This window comes from Leptodactylus fuscus, chromosome 5 (assembly GCF_031893055.1).
Source record: "Leptodactylus fuscus isolate aLepFus1 chromosome 5, aLepFus1.hap2, whole genome shotgun sequence".
In the NCBI taxonomy this organism is placed as follows: Eukaryota; Metazoa; Chordata; class Amphibia; order Anura; family Leptodactylidae; genus Leptodactylus; species Leptodactylus fuscus.
Window position 1 is genome coordinate 130,214,886 of NC_134269.1, and position 17,858 is coordinate 130,232,743.

Consider the following 17,858-nt stretch of genomic DNA (forward strand, 5'->3'; position numbering starts at 1 on the left):
TACGGTCCGGTACCGTAGCTCTTCTATGGTCAGAAGGGCGTTTCTGACTGTTAGCCAGGAACGTCCTTCTGCCTCGCGGCGCCAATCGCGCTGTGCTGTGGAGCGGGGAGGAACGCCCCCTCCCTCTGCTCACACAGCTCGTCCATAGACGACTATTATCAGGAGAGGGAGGGGGCGTTCCTCCCCGCTCCACAGCACAGCGCGATAGGCGCCGCGAGGCAGAAGGACATCTCTGGCTAATGGTCAGAAACGTCCTTCTGACTGTAAAGCGCTACGGTACCGGGACCGATAGCGCTTTACACCGGGCACAGATCGAGAAAGCCGACAGTGCGCTGAATTCAGCGCACTGTCAGCTTTCTGGCAGTATATAACACTGCCTGTGCCCAGATATGGTGAAAGGTCCTCTTTAAATAGTTGCAGAATGCTGTTTAGGAAACGCTACCTTAGGACTTGTTCACACAACATTCTAAGGGATCCTTAACTGGGGCCGGGTGATGTAAGATGCTGTATTTGATCCAATACAATTAGGTAAAGGTCAAAGTGACTGTCTTTTTTGCCCATTCCTATACTACTATTGTAGGTCTCTGGATTCTGACCCTCTGCCACAGCCAACCTCACCTAAATATTTCATGTGAGATAGCACCAATCACATTGGTAGATCTGACCTGAACCTCTGGGGATTCTTGTGGCTGTGCCACTAGCTAGGCAGCCCCATGACCCAAAACTGCAGTGTGCATGTCACATTATATTCTCTTTAGAGTTCAGCCTAGGAGACACAGAAAGGTGATTTAAAATGTGAATGTTGAACTTGTGGTTTCTTGGCTGATTCCAACACCAGGTCATAAAATTGGATCCAACATCGGCTCCCTCATTCTCTTCCCCGTGTCCAATATCATCAATAGTATTATGTGTATATTGGAGTTGGCAGTCTTCATCATTGTAATAGGAAAAAAAGCTTCCATATACACATAATACCAATGAATACGGTAAGCAGTGAAGAGGGTGCCAGAAGCTGGGTCTGATCATGTAACCCTCCATCGGAACGTGAGGTTCAGCACATAGACAATCCAGGCAATAAGTAACAGAGTTCCCTGAAAAACCCCTTTATATTCAATATCAGTATCAGAGCAACAGCAGTCAGCAGCATAATAATTTACATGCTTCATTTTTTGCTCACTCACATAACAAAGACCTGTGTGCAGCATCACAGTGGACACTGCTTTAATAGTTTCCTTTTATTTCATTGTGTTGATCCCACTGTGATATGTATATATGTATTTTATCAAGTTGTATATATGTGTGTTTCCCCTTTTACTGTATTGTTCAGAAGCTTCCCATATAATTAGTGTTTGAACACTTCCACCGTGTTTGGCTACCCCACTGAATTTGAGGACTTGAAACATCCCTGGTCAATCACCGGCCACTGGGTAAGTGGTCCAGGGACCATTAGTTCAGTCAGTGAGTGTGCTATAGCAATGGGACCTTAGGCTCTTTTTAGTGTTCTGGATCATTTGGATCAGCTCACTAAAAACAGACGATTCTTTTGGCTCCCAAATGGCTTCTTATAAATTATTACTGCCTACCATATGTAGAAGCTCAGAAATCCCCTGCACTCCATCTTTTAAACTAATAGTATGATGCGCTAGTTACTGTCAGCCACAGGCATAGGCTTTATATTATCTGGAGTGGAGAAAGGCACCATACCACCATCTTATACAGCCACTGAAGAGTCCATAAGAGATCTACACTGCTGTGTAGAGATGAGCGAAAAGTAAAATGTTCGATATTCGTTTCAAATAGCCGCTCAATATTTGACTATTCGAACGAATATCGAACCCCATTATGGGAGAAAATGCTTCGCTACAGGGATCCCACCATTCAACTCAAGAGAGTCACCAAGTCCACTATCACACCCCAGGAAATGATGCCAACACCCTGGAATGCAACTGGGACAGCAGGGGAAGCATGTCTGGGGGCATCTAGTACCTTTATTATGTTGGGATCCCTGTCAGCTTGCAATATGCCGGAGCTGACTTTTTCCCATAGGAATGCATTGACCAGCGTTGATTGGCCTGTGTAATGCTGAGTGTGCAGTATCAGACAGTGTGCACACTGCCGCACACTGTCCGATACTGCACACTCAGCTCAACTACACTCTGCAGACGATACCGCACACTCAGCTCAACTACACTCTGCAGACGATACTACATACTCAGCTCAACTACTCCGGAGTAGTTGAGCTGAGCGCACAGCCTGATGTAGCAGAGCTGGCAGATGCAGCCAAGCAGAGTGCATGCCCAGCTCTGCTTCATCTCCAATGTACAGTACTGTGTCAGCACTGCTACATCTGAGATCGGACCACAATGGAAACTGCTGTAGACGGATCTTAGACTCCGCCTCTTCCAGCAGAACCAGCGTTGATTGGCCGAATGCTGTACACTGGCCAATCAACGCTGGTCAATTCTTTCCTATGGGAAAAAGTCAGCTCGCGCATATCGCAAGCTGACAGGGATCCCGACCAGATAGAGCCCCAAAGAGCTGGGTGAGTAACATTCCCCCCTAAATAAAGGTAATCCTTAGCTAACCCTGCCAGTACATCTGTCCCTGTCTCACAGTCACATAGTTCACAGTCCCAAATTAATCGAATGTTAAAGAGGACCTTTCATCAGATCGGGCACATGCAGTGTTATGTACTGCAGGAAAGCTGACAGTGCGCTGAATTCAGCGCACTGTCGGCTTTCCCGATCTGTGCCCTGGGTAAAGCGCTATCGGTCCTGGTACCGTAGCGCTTTACAGTCAGAAGGGCGTTTCTGACACTTAGCCAGGAACGTCCTTCTGCCCAGCAGCGCCTATCGCGCTATACTGTGGAGCGGGGAGGAACGCCCCCTCCCCTCCTGATAATACTCGTCTATGGGCGAGCTGTGTGAGCAGAGGGAGGGGGCGTTCCTCCCCGCTCACACTCTACAGCGCGATAGGCGCTGCGGGGCAGAAGGACGTTCCTGGCTAACTGTCAGAAACGCCCTTCTGACACTAAAGCGCTACGGTCCCGGGACCGATAGCGCTTTACATCGGGCACAGATCGGGAAAGCCGACAGTGCGCTGAATTCAGTGCACTGTCAGCTTTCCAGCAGTATATAGAACTGCATGTGCCCGATCTGATGAAAGGTCCTCTTTAAATCCACCATTCGTCTAAATTGGAGATCACCTGATTTCGGCAGCCAATGGGTTTTTTCAATTTTTTTAACTGCCTCCGTTGTCGTAGTTCCTGTCCCACCTCCCCTGCGCAGTTATTGGTGCAAAAAACGCGCAATGGAAGGTGGGAGGGGATACAAATTTTTACTGCGTTTGCCTCGTGGTGTTCGATTGGAATCGAACACCTCGAACAGCCTGATATTCGATCGAATATGTATTCGATCGAACAGTGTTCACTCATCTCTACTGCTGTGAGTTATAGTACAGCTGGATAACAACTATTCTGTATATATATTTAAAAAAAAAGTAAGAAAGGTAATTAAAGCCGAACTCAAGTGATTCCCTTATGATATGCAATATACATGTGTAAATTCAAATTTCTAAATCTAGGATAAAAAAATGAGTGCTCTATGGTGTTCTTTGGCTTCATTCACCTTAAGGCTGAACATTGTGTTCCAGAGTTCAAAGGCAGTTCGACTGCAGTGTTATATGCTAACAAGAAAGGGTTCTAGGTCAGTTTAATGTATGTTAAAATGTTTAAATTTACAGATCTTCTTGACTTCCGGACACTCTAATGCAGCATTGCCCAAACTTTTTGAGTCGCAGAGCACTATTCAGGACAGAAATTCTGTAGGGAGCACTTAACATATTTTACCTAAAACCTACATAGGTGCCAAATATAACAAGTGATATTAACGATGGGGGGGATTTCTAATGAATTGAAATGATATATTACATTTTCTATTAACTTTATTCAAAAATTTTTCTTTTTCGGTCACAGTTAAAAAATAAGAAACTTAACTACATATAATGAAAAACAAAAATCCTGAAAACACAGATCCTATATCTTAAAAAACTTAATGTCTTCATTGTAATGTGTAGAATGAGGCTGCTTTGATTTGCACAGTTTAGTAATATCTGGTTGAATTTGGGATAACTGCAGAACAACTAGTACTAGGAAGTTCGTGGAACACTTCTGTTTAACCCTTTCTCGACATCCGCCATACTAGTACAGCGCATGTCGGGTGTTTAACTATGGCAACCACCCGGGAGTCGGGCGGCCACCATAGCCGCCGGGTGTCTACTGTGTTACACAGTAGTCAACCAACGGTAATGCCTCCGATCGGTCCCCAGACCGATCGGAGGCATTAACCCCTCTGGCGACGTGGTCAAAGGCACCGGAGGCGCCATTTTCCCGGTGGCGCATGGGTGCGGCCATTTTGCTGGTGATCGCAGGTGCCTGGAGAAAGCTCCAGGGCCGACGTCACGTTTCCATGTCTGCAGTCATTTCCTTTTGCAGGTTGGTCTATGCAGCCTGCAAAAGAAATGATGAATTTTTGCAATGCATTAGCATTGCAATGCATTGCATTAGTGATCAGACCCCCTGGGGCTCAAGACCCCTAGGGGGTCTAATAAATGCAAATATATATATATATATATATATATATATATATATATATATATATATATATATACATTTTTTTTTAAAGTATTAAAAATTCAAATCACTCCCCTTTCCCTAAAACACATATAAAAGTAGTTAAATACTATGAAACACATTCATGTTAGGTATCCATGTGTCCGAAATCGCTCGCTCTACAAATTTATAAAAATATTTTTCCTGTACGGTAAAAGTCAAAAATGCTAAACCGCCGTTTTTTCACTGTTTTAATTATGATAAAAATTTGAATAAAAAGTGATCAAAGCAAAAGCATTTCCCGTAAATGGTAGAACTAAAAAGTACACGTGGCCCTGCAAAAAAAGACGCCCTATGCATCCCCGTACACAGACGTATAAAAAAGTTATGGCTGTCAGAATATGGCGACTTTTAGAAAAAAAATTTTTTAACACAGTTTTGGAATTTTTTTAAGGGGTTAAAATGTAAATAAAACCATATAAATTTGGTATCCCTGGAATTGTACCGAAACACAGAATAGAGGGGACATGTCACTTAGGCTGCACAGAGAACGCCGTAAAACCGAAGCCCGTAACAAAGTTGCAGAAATACATTTTTTCTTCAAATTCACCCCATTCAGAATTTTTTTCCAGCTTCCCAGTACATTATACAGAATAATTAATGGTAGCATCATGAAGAAAAATTTGTCCCGCAAACATTAAGACCTCATATGGCTCTGGGAGCGGAGAAATAAAAAAAAGTTATGGGGTTTAGAAAGAAGAGAGTCAAAAACGAAAATCAAAAATACCATCAGCAGGATGGGGTTAAGCAAAGCCGCCCCTACTACCTCTTGTGTCGCCCCTTCTACCTCATAGATTGTAAGCTCTTGCGAGCAGGGCCCTCAGTCCCATTGTGTGAAATGACTTTCTTTGTAATGTATCTATCTGTCTGTGTTTGAACCCTACAAATTGTACAGTGCTGCGGAATATGTTGGTGCTATAGAAATAAAATGTATTATTATTATTACGGGCTTCGTTTTTACGGCGTTCACTGTGCAGCCAAAATAACATGCCACCTGTATTCTATGTTTTGGAACAATTCTAGAGATACCAAATTTATATAACTTTATTTACATTTTAACCCCTTAACAAAAATGCAAAACTTTGCAAAAAAAAATATTTTATTACAGTTGCCATATTCCAACACCTGTAACTTTTTTATATTTCTGTGTACAGAGATGCAAAGGGCATAAAGCAGCCTGTCATACAAATGAATGCCAGATAAGCCTGGGAATCTTCAATAGACTCCCAGTTGTCATGTCAATGGCACAGCAGTCTTGGATCTATTCCAGGTGCTGGCAATTCTATCAAAAATGGGTGCCGCCAGAAAAATGGTGCCTCGGTCATCTTTGACTGAGGTACCATGGCCTTTAATTCCTGTGATCAGTATAATAATATAATATGTAACAATGTAACAATACAGCAGTAGCTTTGCCAGCTACTCAGCGCCCATCATATTTTAATACTTGACATACACAATACTATTACGACTGTCAGGAAGAGGTTACAGGACTATTCTGATCTTGATGAAACCCCGGGAATAACTAGTTGGAAGTCCCAACCACCAGAACGCAACATATGGAAACAGGAGAGGGGGCTGCTCTATGTTGCCACAAAGAAGCTATGTAAACAGTATGACTACTGTATGTGACACTGTGTTACCCGATTTCTTTAGTTCCCATTCAACCTGGTGGTTGGGACTTGCAGCCAGTTATTATTATGTCTAAAGCAATTTGTCAAGATGGGAATAACTCTATGGATGAGGCCCCATGTTGCAGAAAAGCTGCATTTTCTGTTGCAGATTTTTCTGTGTTTATGCTCCATAGCTAGTAGTGGATTGAGCAGATAAGAGAAATGTGAGCGCTTCCTTTATATTTTCTATTCTATGTTAAAGCCACTCCTGGATTACAAACAATCAACACAATGTTAATGGAATATATTTCTTGGATGTATTATTCAGATACTAAGCCTGTTCCTGAATGCGGTCATGAAGTTATACACTGGTCCCCTAATTAAATTTTCTCTAATTCTGTTATAAAGCAGGCTGACTATCTCTTTGCATAGGACCAGAAGTCAGTAATATTTTGGGTGTTGTAAGATTAGGACTTCCTATTTATTTTACATGTGCTTCATTATAGTTATACATACAAACTGTTATATTAATTAATAATAATTAATAACAAATACTAAAGCAGACCTTTTATTTTATAGAAAACTGTGGAAAAATAGAAGTTGTTCCTTGAACTTATAAAGAACGCTTTGCAGACTGCAAACATTAATACCTTTGCAATCCCCCTTCATTTTCAGAGCTGTAGGAATCTGTCTACAGTAATAATTACAGAGTATGTAACAGAGATACAAGCTGCTCCCAGTGAGAACACAAACCTTATATGCAAATAAAAGGCTCCACTGCTGAAGATGTCAAACGCCCGGGCAGCTTCTCCCAGGCAAAACAAAGCTAAAGTGCAAGTAAATAACCAAAACTTATACAGAATGTTAACATTTGATCCTAAGGGCTGCCTACCGTATTAAAAAAGTAGAGTACTATACATGTTCTGTTACTGACAATAGCTTAACAACTTTAAACATTTAAGGGAGCCTTCACATGGAGTTTACGCCCGTGTATTCTGTATGCGCTCAGTGTATTCTGTACATTTTAGGGAGCATTCACACGGAGTTACGTGCCGCGAGATTTGGCACGTAGACGCCGCGTGACCCTTTGCGTGCTGTACACGCTCCCATTGAGTTCAATGGGAGCGGGGAGCGTATGCGCCGCGCTAGTTTGCGGCCGTGAATAAATGCACGGCCGCAAACTAGCGCGGCGCATACGCTCCCCGCTCCCATTGAACTCAATGGGAGCGTGTACGGCACGCAAAGGGTCACGCGGCGTCTACGTGCCAAATCTCACGGCACGTAACTCCGTGTGAATGCTCCCTTACACGTCTTTTTGTGCGCGCGTATTTTTACACGTGTAAAATGTACAGAATCATACCTCCCAACTTTTGAAGAACCGAAAGAGGGACAAAATGTGCGGCGTGCAGACTTAGCCCCGCCCACTTTTGTTTTGACTCCGCCCACTCGTTAATTTTTCATGTGCCCACACACAGTATAATCCTCCTACAGTCACCCGTAAATTATATGTCCCCCCTCTATCTCTCCCCCAGTTTCATATACACCCTTCATCTGCCCCCAGTTTCATGTCCCCCTTCCATCTCTGCCCCCCAGATTCATGTCCCCACATCTCTGCCCCCAGATTAATGTCCCTCCATCTCTGCCCCCAGATTAATGTCCCTCCATCTCTGCCCCCAGATTCATGTCCCCCCAGATTCATGTGCCCCCTCCATCTCTGCCCCCAGATTCATGTCCCCCTCCATCTCTGCTCCCAGATTCATGTCCCCCCATCTCTGCCCCCAGATTCATCTCCCCCCATCTCTGCCCCCAGATTCATGTCCCCCCATCTCTGCCCTCAGATTCATGTCCCCCCATCTCTGCCCCAGATTCATGTCCCCCATCTCTGCCCCCAGATTCATGTCCCTCCATCTCTGCCCCCAGATTCATGTCCCCCATCTCTGCCCCAGATTCATGTCCCCCCTCCATCTCTGCCCCCAGATTCATGTCCCCACATCTCTGCCCCCAGTGTCATGCCGTCCTCTCCATCTCTGCCCCCAGTGTCATGCCGTCCTCTCCTTCAACTGCCCCCAGATTCACGTTCCACCTCCACATTAAACTTACCTTCTCCTCCGCTCTCTGCGCACCTCTCTCGCTGACACATGCCGCTGAAGGAAGGCGCTGACACAGGTCAGCTCCTCGCTTCGCCGCTGCGTGTCTCTCTCGCTGACACATATGCGGCTGAAGCGAGGAGCTGACCTGTGTCAGCTCCTCGCTTCGCCGCTGCCGGAGGCTCCTGGCTTGTAGACGCGATGTGACACGTGATATGTCATGTGACACATCGCGTCTACAAGCCAAGCCTGTGTCAGCTCCTTCCTCCAGCCGCATGTGTCAGCGAGAGAGGCGCGCAGGGGAGAAGCGAGGAGCTGACCTGTGTCAGCTCCTTGCTTCAGCCGCATATGTGTTCAACTCAGATCTGCGTCCTCTGGACGCAGATCTGAGTTGAAATCGGGACATACCTCCCTCCAACCGGGACCGCGGGACATGTCACCCAAATCGTGACTGTCCCGCGGAAATCGGGACGGTTGGGAGGTATGCAGAATACATGGAGCGTAAACTCCGTGTGAAGGGGCCTGCCAAAATGACACTGCCTCCCAAATTCTGAATTGACACAATGGTAAGGGCTCTAAACTCTGTGTCACAATTGAGAATTTGTTCTTGGGTTCGCTACATAGCCACACAGGTTATAAACTCTTGCCAAATGTAACTCCCTAAGACCAAGCTTGTTCTGATGAATAACCTCACAACATGGACTTTCCACAGGTCGAACAAACATACTCGGGGGATAAGTATTGACCACACCCTCAGGGGTTAACTGACATGCAAGAGTCTGTCTCCTCTAGTCAGCAAATACTGAATAGTCCCCTATTAAAGGGGTTGTCCCATCACAAGGATCCTATCTATACTGCTGGTTAATGTGGATGTAAGACTTTTCCTAAATACACTGCTTCAGCAAAACTGCTTTGTTTGTCCACTATCTTACTTTATTCATTTTTTTGTGGCCACAGCCCTGACCTAGCTGCTCCTGAGTCAAATGATGTATCTGCTGCTCTCAGGGGGGAGGGAGGAGGGGCTAAGTGCACGGGAGCGAGCCTGTGTATCTAGCTAATCCTGTGTCTACACCATATGACCTAGGTCCTGCACTCAGATAGAGGAGAGGAGCTGCTTTCATTTCTTCTGTTCTCCCAGTTATCAGGCTAGCTAATTCAATTGTGTTCATTATGGCAGAGACAGGCAGTCTCTGTATGTAACACAGAATGGAGTTGCTGCTGCCTGTACTTCATAGTCCAATCTGGGTGGGCGGAGCTACACTCGAATTTGGGGGCGGAGCTAAACGGCAGGTTGCCTGTGAAACCCCGCCCACCAAATGATGCAAGAAACCAGGAAGAAAGAAGATTTTACAAGAGTGAAGACTGCTGAGTATGTGAAGTGGGAATACCCCTTTAATGTATATACCCTATTTTTCGGACTATAAGACGCACTTTTTTTCCCCAAAATTTTGGGGGAAAAGAAGGGTGCGTCTTATAGTCTGAAGGTGGCGCCTGGCATCCGCTGTAATAGAGAGGCGGAAGCCGGCAAGTGATAGACGCCATTACAGGTGCCGGGGCCTGAGACATCGCTGCGTTCCTCTGCCATGCATGAAGCCAGCAGCGGCAGGGGCTCCTCCGTGCCCCCGCCGCTGGCTTCATGCAGGGCAGAGGATCGTAGCGATGTCTCAGGCCCCGGCGTCTATCCCTCCCCGGCATCCGCCTCTCTAGTACAGCGGATGCCGGGTCAGTATCCGTGGCCCCTTCTCCCCCGGGGCCGGTCCCCACCGGCCCCGTACCTGTAAAGTTGCAGGCCGGCTCCTGCGCGGCGATATCGCAGGAGCCGACCTGTTCGGGTGACAGCCGGGAGCCTAATGAGGCTCCCCGGCCTGTCACGGCTATATTAGTATTGCGGCTGGTCTCTATGACCAGCCGCCGTAATACTAATAGACAGAATGTCCCATAGACGGCAATACAGTTGTACAACTGTATTGCCGTCTATGGGACTTGCGATCAAGTGACCGCAGGTTCAAGCCCCCGGGGGGGAATAAAATAGTAAAAAAAAAAAGCTTTAAAAATATGAAATAAATAAAAGTTCTAAATCACCTCCTGTTTTTTTTTCAATACAAGGTGATCTAAGCAATAGATATCCCCCAAAATGGTATAACTAAAAATTACAGCTGGCCCCGCAAAAAAAACGCTCTATGCGTCCCCGTACAGCTGCAGGGTCACCTGTCAATGTGGCCTTGCAGCTGTTGCAAAACTACAACTCCCATATATTAAATATTTTACCAGTTTTTGCTTCAAAATTTTTTTCCCTATTTTCCTCCTTTATAGTCCAGTGCGTCTTATAGTCCGAAAAATACGGTAGGTGAGTAAACAAAAGCAGTATATATTAGCCGCTCAGAAAGAATCTCCCCTTAAAGGGGTTGTCCCATCACAAGGATCCTATCTATACTGCTGGTTAATGTGGATGTAAGACTTTTCCTAAATACATTGCTTCAGCAAAACTTCTTTGTTTGTCCACTATCTTACTTTATTCAATTTTTTGTGGCCACAGCCCTGACCTAGCTGCTCCTGAGTCAAGTGATGTTTCTGCTGCTCTCAGGGGGGAGGGAGGAGGGGCTAAGTGCAGGGAGCGAGCCTGTGTTTCTAGCTAATCCTGTGTCCACACCATGTGACCTAGGTCCTGCACTCAGATAGAGGAGCTGCTTTCATTTCTTCTGTTCTCCCAGTTATCAGGCTAGCTAATTCAATTGTGTTCATTATGGCAGAGACAGGTAGTCTCTGTATGTAACACAGAATGGAGTTGCTGCTGCCTGTACTTCATAGTCCAATGTGGGTGGGCGGAGCTACACGTGAATTTGGGGGCGGGGCTAAACGGCAGTTTGCCTGTGAAACCCCGCCCACCAAATGATGCAAGCAACCAGGAAGAAAGAAGATTTTACAAGAGTGAAGACTGCTGAGTATGTGAGGTGGGAATACCCCTTTAAGTTGAATGTGATAAAGTGGATTTGGATATCTAAGCCCCTAGATACTTGGGCAACAATTAGGACTTGGTTCTAAGGCTGTTGCTGGACACTTCCTGCTTGGCCTGAAGAAGACACCCGCCCGGTGTCGAAACGCGTAGCCGTTTTAAGCTGTTGTTCATGTCCTTGGAGCAATAAAACAGAACCAATTCATCTTAATCTTGCATATCGTCATTTTTATTTTTCAATTCTATTACGGATTTTGCTGCCTTTAGCGCTCTGCCAGTTCCCGGTTTTTCTATATATCCTTTCCATTTTCTCACCACCCACTGTGTGGGACGGTGTCCGGGTAAGAGCTGCAATTGGCCCGGTGGGCTCCTGACTGGAGTCTACTATTTCCACCAGACGGGCGCCAGGTCACCCTTTTTAAACTTCTCTCTTTCTCTAGTCAGTAAGTCTGAATAGTTCCCTATTAATGTATATAGGTGAGTGAACAAAGCCAGTATATATTAGCCGCTCAGAAAGTATCTCCCCTTAATCAAAATATACTCCTTCACTTTTGCAGGAATAAAGCTAACATTACTAGTTAGGTACAAATATTAGAGTAGCTTCAGAGACCCCAATAGTTCATTTGCTGGGGCTCGCTACACACAGCCTTATCTCTCACAGGTTAGGCATAGATATTGGAGTAGCTACAGAGACCCCAATGATAAATTTGTTGGGTCTCGCTACAAATAGCCTTAGCTCTCGACGCATTTCATAAATATCATCAGGAGAGTGATAGCATATGACAGGCCTAAGCGATAAAGATTGCAGTGATAACCGCAGTTCCTGGTGCCCTGATGGTGGACGCCAGTACTGTCAGGATGATGGACATAGTTGCCAATAGTCCCTGAAAATGTACAGGGTGGGGAATGGCTAACATTAAAGAGAGATTTTGTATAAAATAAAACATACAAGTGAGTACTCTGTGTTCATAGGCAGAAAAGAGGTTTCCAGGTGGTGTTGTAGTGAAAATGTCCCACAATTTTGTTGGCAAGTTGGCAAATGTGCATAAAGGGAAGGCTGTAAACCATTGATTAGGACTGTCCAGTTTACGTCTAAGCATAGAAAGAGCAGAGATTTAACCTTTTAGTGAATGTCAATATACCTTTAACACCCCACAATTTTGGGCAAATCCTGCCCAGGGTTTGAGCAAAGTGCATTACAGTTTACCCCGGACAGGATATATCCAGGGATAATGGCAAACATTTCAAATGGCTCTATCTCTGTAGACACGAAGGCTAGTGGTATTATTTTGGTCTTCTGAAATGCATCCATAGCAAAACTGACACTTACTAAATATGGTGTCCTACACAATCCCCTAAGGTGAGCTGCTTTCCATTTGTTTACCTTTACTCATACTTGTGCTGAATTTACTACACTAGGGTCGGCTCAGTGCCGTATTTTTCTTTTTCTCTTGTTACTAAATATGGTGTCAGTAATGTCATCCGTTGTATTTAGTACATTCTACAATAGATATGTAAATAGTATTCTGAGCAGAATACATACAGTCATGGCCAATAGTTTTGAGAATGACACAAATATTATATTTTCACATGATCTGCTGCCCTCTGTTTTTTATGAGTGTTTGTCAGATGTTTTTATCACATACAGAGATATAATTTCAATTATATTATGAGTAACAAAAGCTTATATTGACAGAATGAGTTAATGCAGCAAGTCAATATTTGCAGTGTTGACCCTTCTTCTTCTTCATGACCTCTGCAATTCTCCCTGGCATGCTCTCAATCAACTTCTGGACCAAATCCTGACTGATAGCAGTCCATTCTTGCACAATCAATGCTTGCATTTTGTCAGAATTTGTAGGTTTTTGTTTGTCCACCCGTCTCTTGATGATTGACCACAAGTTCTCAATAGGATTAAGATCTGGGGAGTTTCCAGGCCATGGACCCAAAATCTCTATGTTTTGTTCCCTGAGCCATTTAGTTATCACCTTTGCTTTATGGCAAGGTGCTCCATCATGCTGGAAAAGGCATTGTAGATCGCCAAACTGCTCTTGGACGGTTGGGAGAAGTTGATCTTGGAGGACATTCTGGTACCATTCCTTATTCATGGCTGTGCTTTTAAGGAAAGACTGTGAGAGAGCCGATTCCCTTGGCTGAGAAGCAACCCCACACATGAATGGTTTCAGGATGCTTTACAGTTGGCATGAGACAAGACTGGTGGTAGTGCTCACCTCGTCTTCTCCGAATAAGCTGTTTTCCAGATGTCCCAAACAATCGAAAAGGGGATTCATCAGAGAAAATGACTTTACCCCAGTCCTCAGCAGTCCACTCCCTGTACCTTTTGCAGAATATCAGTCTGTCCCTGATGTTTTTTTCTGGAGAGAAGTGGCTTCTTTGCTGTCCACCTTGAGACCAGGCCTTGCTCCAAGTGTCTCCGCCTCACAGTGCGTGCAGATGCACTCACACCTGCCTGCTGCCATTCCTGAGTAAGCTCTGCACTGCTGGTAGCCCGATCCCGCAGCTGAAACACTTTTAAGAGACGGTCCTGGCGCTTGCTGGTCTTTCTTGGGCGCCCTGGAGCCTTTTTGCCAACAATGGAACCTCTCTCCTTGAAGTTCTTGATGATGCGATAGATTGAGACTGAGGTGCAATCTTTCTAGCTGCGATACTCTTCCCTGTTAGGCCATTTTGTGCAGTGCAATGATGACTGCACGTGTTTCTGTAGAGATAACCATGGTTAACAGAAGGTAAACAATGATGCCAAGCACCAGCTTCCTTTTAAAGTGTCCAGAAGTGTCATTCTTACTTAATCATGACAGATTGATCTCCAGCCCTGTCCTCATCAACACCCACACCTGTGTTAATGGAGCAATCACTGAAACGATGTTAGCTGGTCTGCAGTGATGTTGAAATGTGTTTTGGGGGATAAAGTTTATTTTCTAGGAAAATATTGACTTTGCAAGTAATTGCTGTTAAGCTGATCACTTATTATAACATTCTGGAGTATATGCCATTAGAACAACTGAAGCAGTAGACTTTGTAAAAATTAATATTTGTATCATTCTCATAACTTTTGGCCATCACTGTACAGTATTACCACAGAATCACCTCATCATAGCTATGGAGAAGATATTACATTATTCATTCTGTGTCTCCTCTGGTTAATTTTTCCATTTAACTTCATTAACAATATTACATCATCACCAGGAGAGAGGCAGCCATGTTACAAATCCCCTAGAGACAGACAGTTGTGTAAATGCATACACAGTAAGGCTGGGTTTACACCATAGTTGTATTCTCCATAGGAGAATTCACTGCAGAATCCAATTAAAATCGGCAGAGAGAAAAGAACTGCAAGGAAGACTTTTCTCTCCACCAGTTTCAGTATAAAACTGGTGGAATTATGGCGAACCCCATTTTTTAGTTTCTGCTGGTAACCACTTTTTAAGCAGAAAGGATCTCCCTCTTTCTTGTCTCCATGTGGACCCGAACACTAGTGTGAACCTAGTGTAAGGCAGTTATAGTAAAAATCTGTTTATATCATTAGTCATATTTAGTTATTTTATCATTGTGTCCTGTGTGACTATCAAACACACGTATGTAACCCAGTTGCCTACTGAAAGCGGGGGGTCACATGACTTGATATACTATGCGTAGTCCTATTCTATTATCCCAAATTTATTCAGGGTATGTAGCCCGTAGCGTAAACAAAAAACAATAAAACCCGATCAGAGTGGCTAATCTGCGCTAGAATGGTGGGACCTTAGAGTGTGGACCACCAGCTAAGGTAGGAGCTCATATGTATAATCCCTTTCCCTACCCTAGAACTGTATGGTCACTACATCCTTCTATTTCCCATTTGTTACTAAAAATGTAGATACACTGCCACCTGTCTTATAACATTCATTTAGGGATGCAATCATTAAGTGAAGAAATTAACACAATGCAGGAATACTACATAAAAATAGCGCTCACATTGCTATACCTATAAAAACAATGTGAAAGCAAAAGGTACTGGGTGTGGTGTACCCTATTTAAGGCCAAACAATAATTAAATGCAATACTGCATATTATTAGAGGAGGAGGAGGAATTTCAGAGCTATATTCTCTTGAGACATATCACAGTGCGCTGAGGTATCAGATGTCTACCCTCCATGATAACAGTCACACTGTATGGAACTATATCAAAGTAATTACAATTCACCCCTCCATTACAACATGGTTCATCAGGGGCTAGTGGAATAATTTTGCAGGAAAAAACTACGCCCTTCTATACAGAGGACAGCAGGTAGCCACCGTCTAGTGACTCCAACCTGCTGTCCTGTACGGTGTAAGTAAGACCACCTCTATTGTCTGTATTCTCCATCATGTGCTTTGAAATCTCGGGCATGCTCAGTAACGCTCCATTCTGAGCACTACTGTGTATGCCCGAGTGTCATTTTCGTGTGGAGAACTGCCTGACCGTACTTCGCATGCACAGCATGCTTGTGTAGTTCTCAGGGGAACTGAGCTCCCTCCACAAGAAAATGGTGCTTGGGCATGCGCAGTAGCACTGAGGATGGAGCGTTATTGCGCATGCCCGAGATTTCAAAGCGCAGGATCGAGACTACAAACAATGGAGGCAGTTACAGCTACAGAGGAGGAGGGCATCACGGAGCACAAGCAAAGGAGGGGGTGTTACAAAGGTATCACGCAGGGGGGTGCTCAATAGCTTAGGGAACGCCCTGGGTGCACGGAGAGGTTAATTTGCATATCAGTTTTACCAATATGTAAAAAAAGGGGGAGGTTTTTTCAAAATCTAGTAGCAGCACCTGAATACCCTTTGTAAAGGTTATTCAGGAATATCAATATCTAAAATGATGATTTTTAAATGATAGAGCCCCTTTAATAAAAGGAGTATTATTAAATTAAAGAAAGGCACACAGGGTTTATTACTCATTTCCAGCAGATTTTATTATATATTTTATAATTGGGCCTATTTGCCCACACATGCTGTACCCCTAACTGCTGCTCTCCCATATGGCTAATGCCATTAAAAAATAACTATTAAATGATATAAAGGGCAAACATAAAAAATGTTATCTATCCCAAAATGGCTTCAATATAACCTCAGCATTTCACCCAAACAGATAAAAAGTCCTCAACAAATTAAAAACTTGGTGGCAATGTAATCGTATTGCAACTTGGCCCGCAAAAAACAAGCCCTCATAAAACTACATCACAAGAAAGAAATAAGTTATATCTCCTAGCATGTGAAAAATAGCCTGGCCATTAAAGTGTTATCCTGATAACCCACACCGATGACAAGACCTGGGCCCGCCTGCGCCACTCCAGTTATGGCCATACAACCACCACACATAGATCCATTATCCCCAGCAGTCCTATTTCAATGTATAGAGCAGTACTGCCTCCTCTGCTCTCCTTATTTGTTGAAGTCCCAAAAGCTGGACCCCACTGGCAAGTTCCATCTCTCATTAGGACAGGGGGTAACTTTCTGTAACCAGAATAAGTCTTTAAGCCCCAAAACAGTCTGGTCACCAATAGAGATGAGCGAACACCGTTCGATCGAATACAGATTCGATCAAATATCAGGCCGTTCGGGATATTCGATTACAATCGAATACAAGGCCGCAAACGCAGTAAAAATTCGTATCCCCTCCCACTTTCCCTGGTGCGTTTTTTGCACCAATAACGGCGCAGGGTAGGTGGGACAGGAACTACGACAACGTAGGCAGTGAAACAGAATCGGAAAAAGTAATTGGCGGCCGGAAGCAGATAACCTCCAATTTAGACGAATGGTGGATTTACCATTCGACTAATTTGGGACTGTGAAGTATGTGACTGTGGGACAGGGACCGATCTACAGGCAGGGTTAGCTAGGGATTACCTTTATTTAGGGGGAAATGTTACTCACACAACTCTTTGGGGCTCCATCTCGTCGGGATCCCTGTCAGCTTGCGATATGCATGAGCTGACTTTTCCCATAGGAATGCATTGACCAGCGTTGATTGACCGAATGCCATACAGAAGTACGGCATTTGGCCAATCAAAGCTGATCAATGCATTCCTATGCCTAGATGAAGCAGAGCTGAACCTTCTACACACTCAGCTCTACTGATGTAGCAATCCGATGCAGCAGCGCTGAGTGTGTAGCAGGTCCAGCTCTGCTACATTGGACACTGCTACATCGCCAGCACTTAGGGTTGAGCCAATCTTGACATTTCAGGATCATTTTTAAAATCCAATTTCCGATCATTCGGAGATTGGATTTTAAAAACGATCCTATTCACTACACAGTATGTAGTCCAAAAATTGTTGGACCCCACGCTGTGTAGTGATTAACCCCCCACCACCATCACCATTGTCCACTTACCTACATAGCTGCAGCTGCCAGCTCTTCTTGGTCCGATCCTTTGTCCACATGTCTTCAGAGCGCCCTGCCCCGCCTCCCGAGACTAGTATTATGGAGAAGGCGGGGCTTAGGAGAGTGTGGGCGGGTACTGGAAGGGGAGACATGAGTGATGCACTCACGTCTCCCT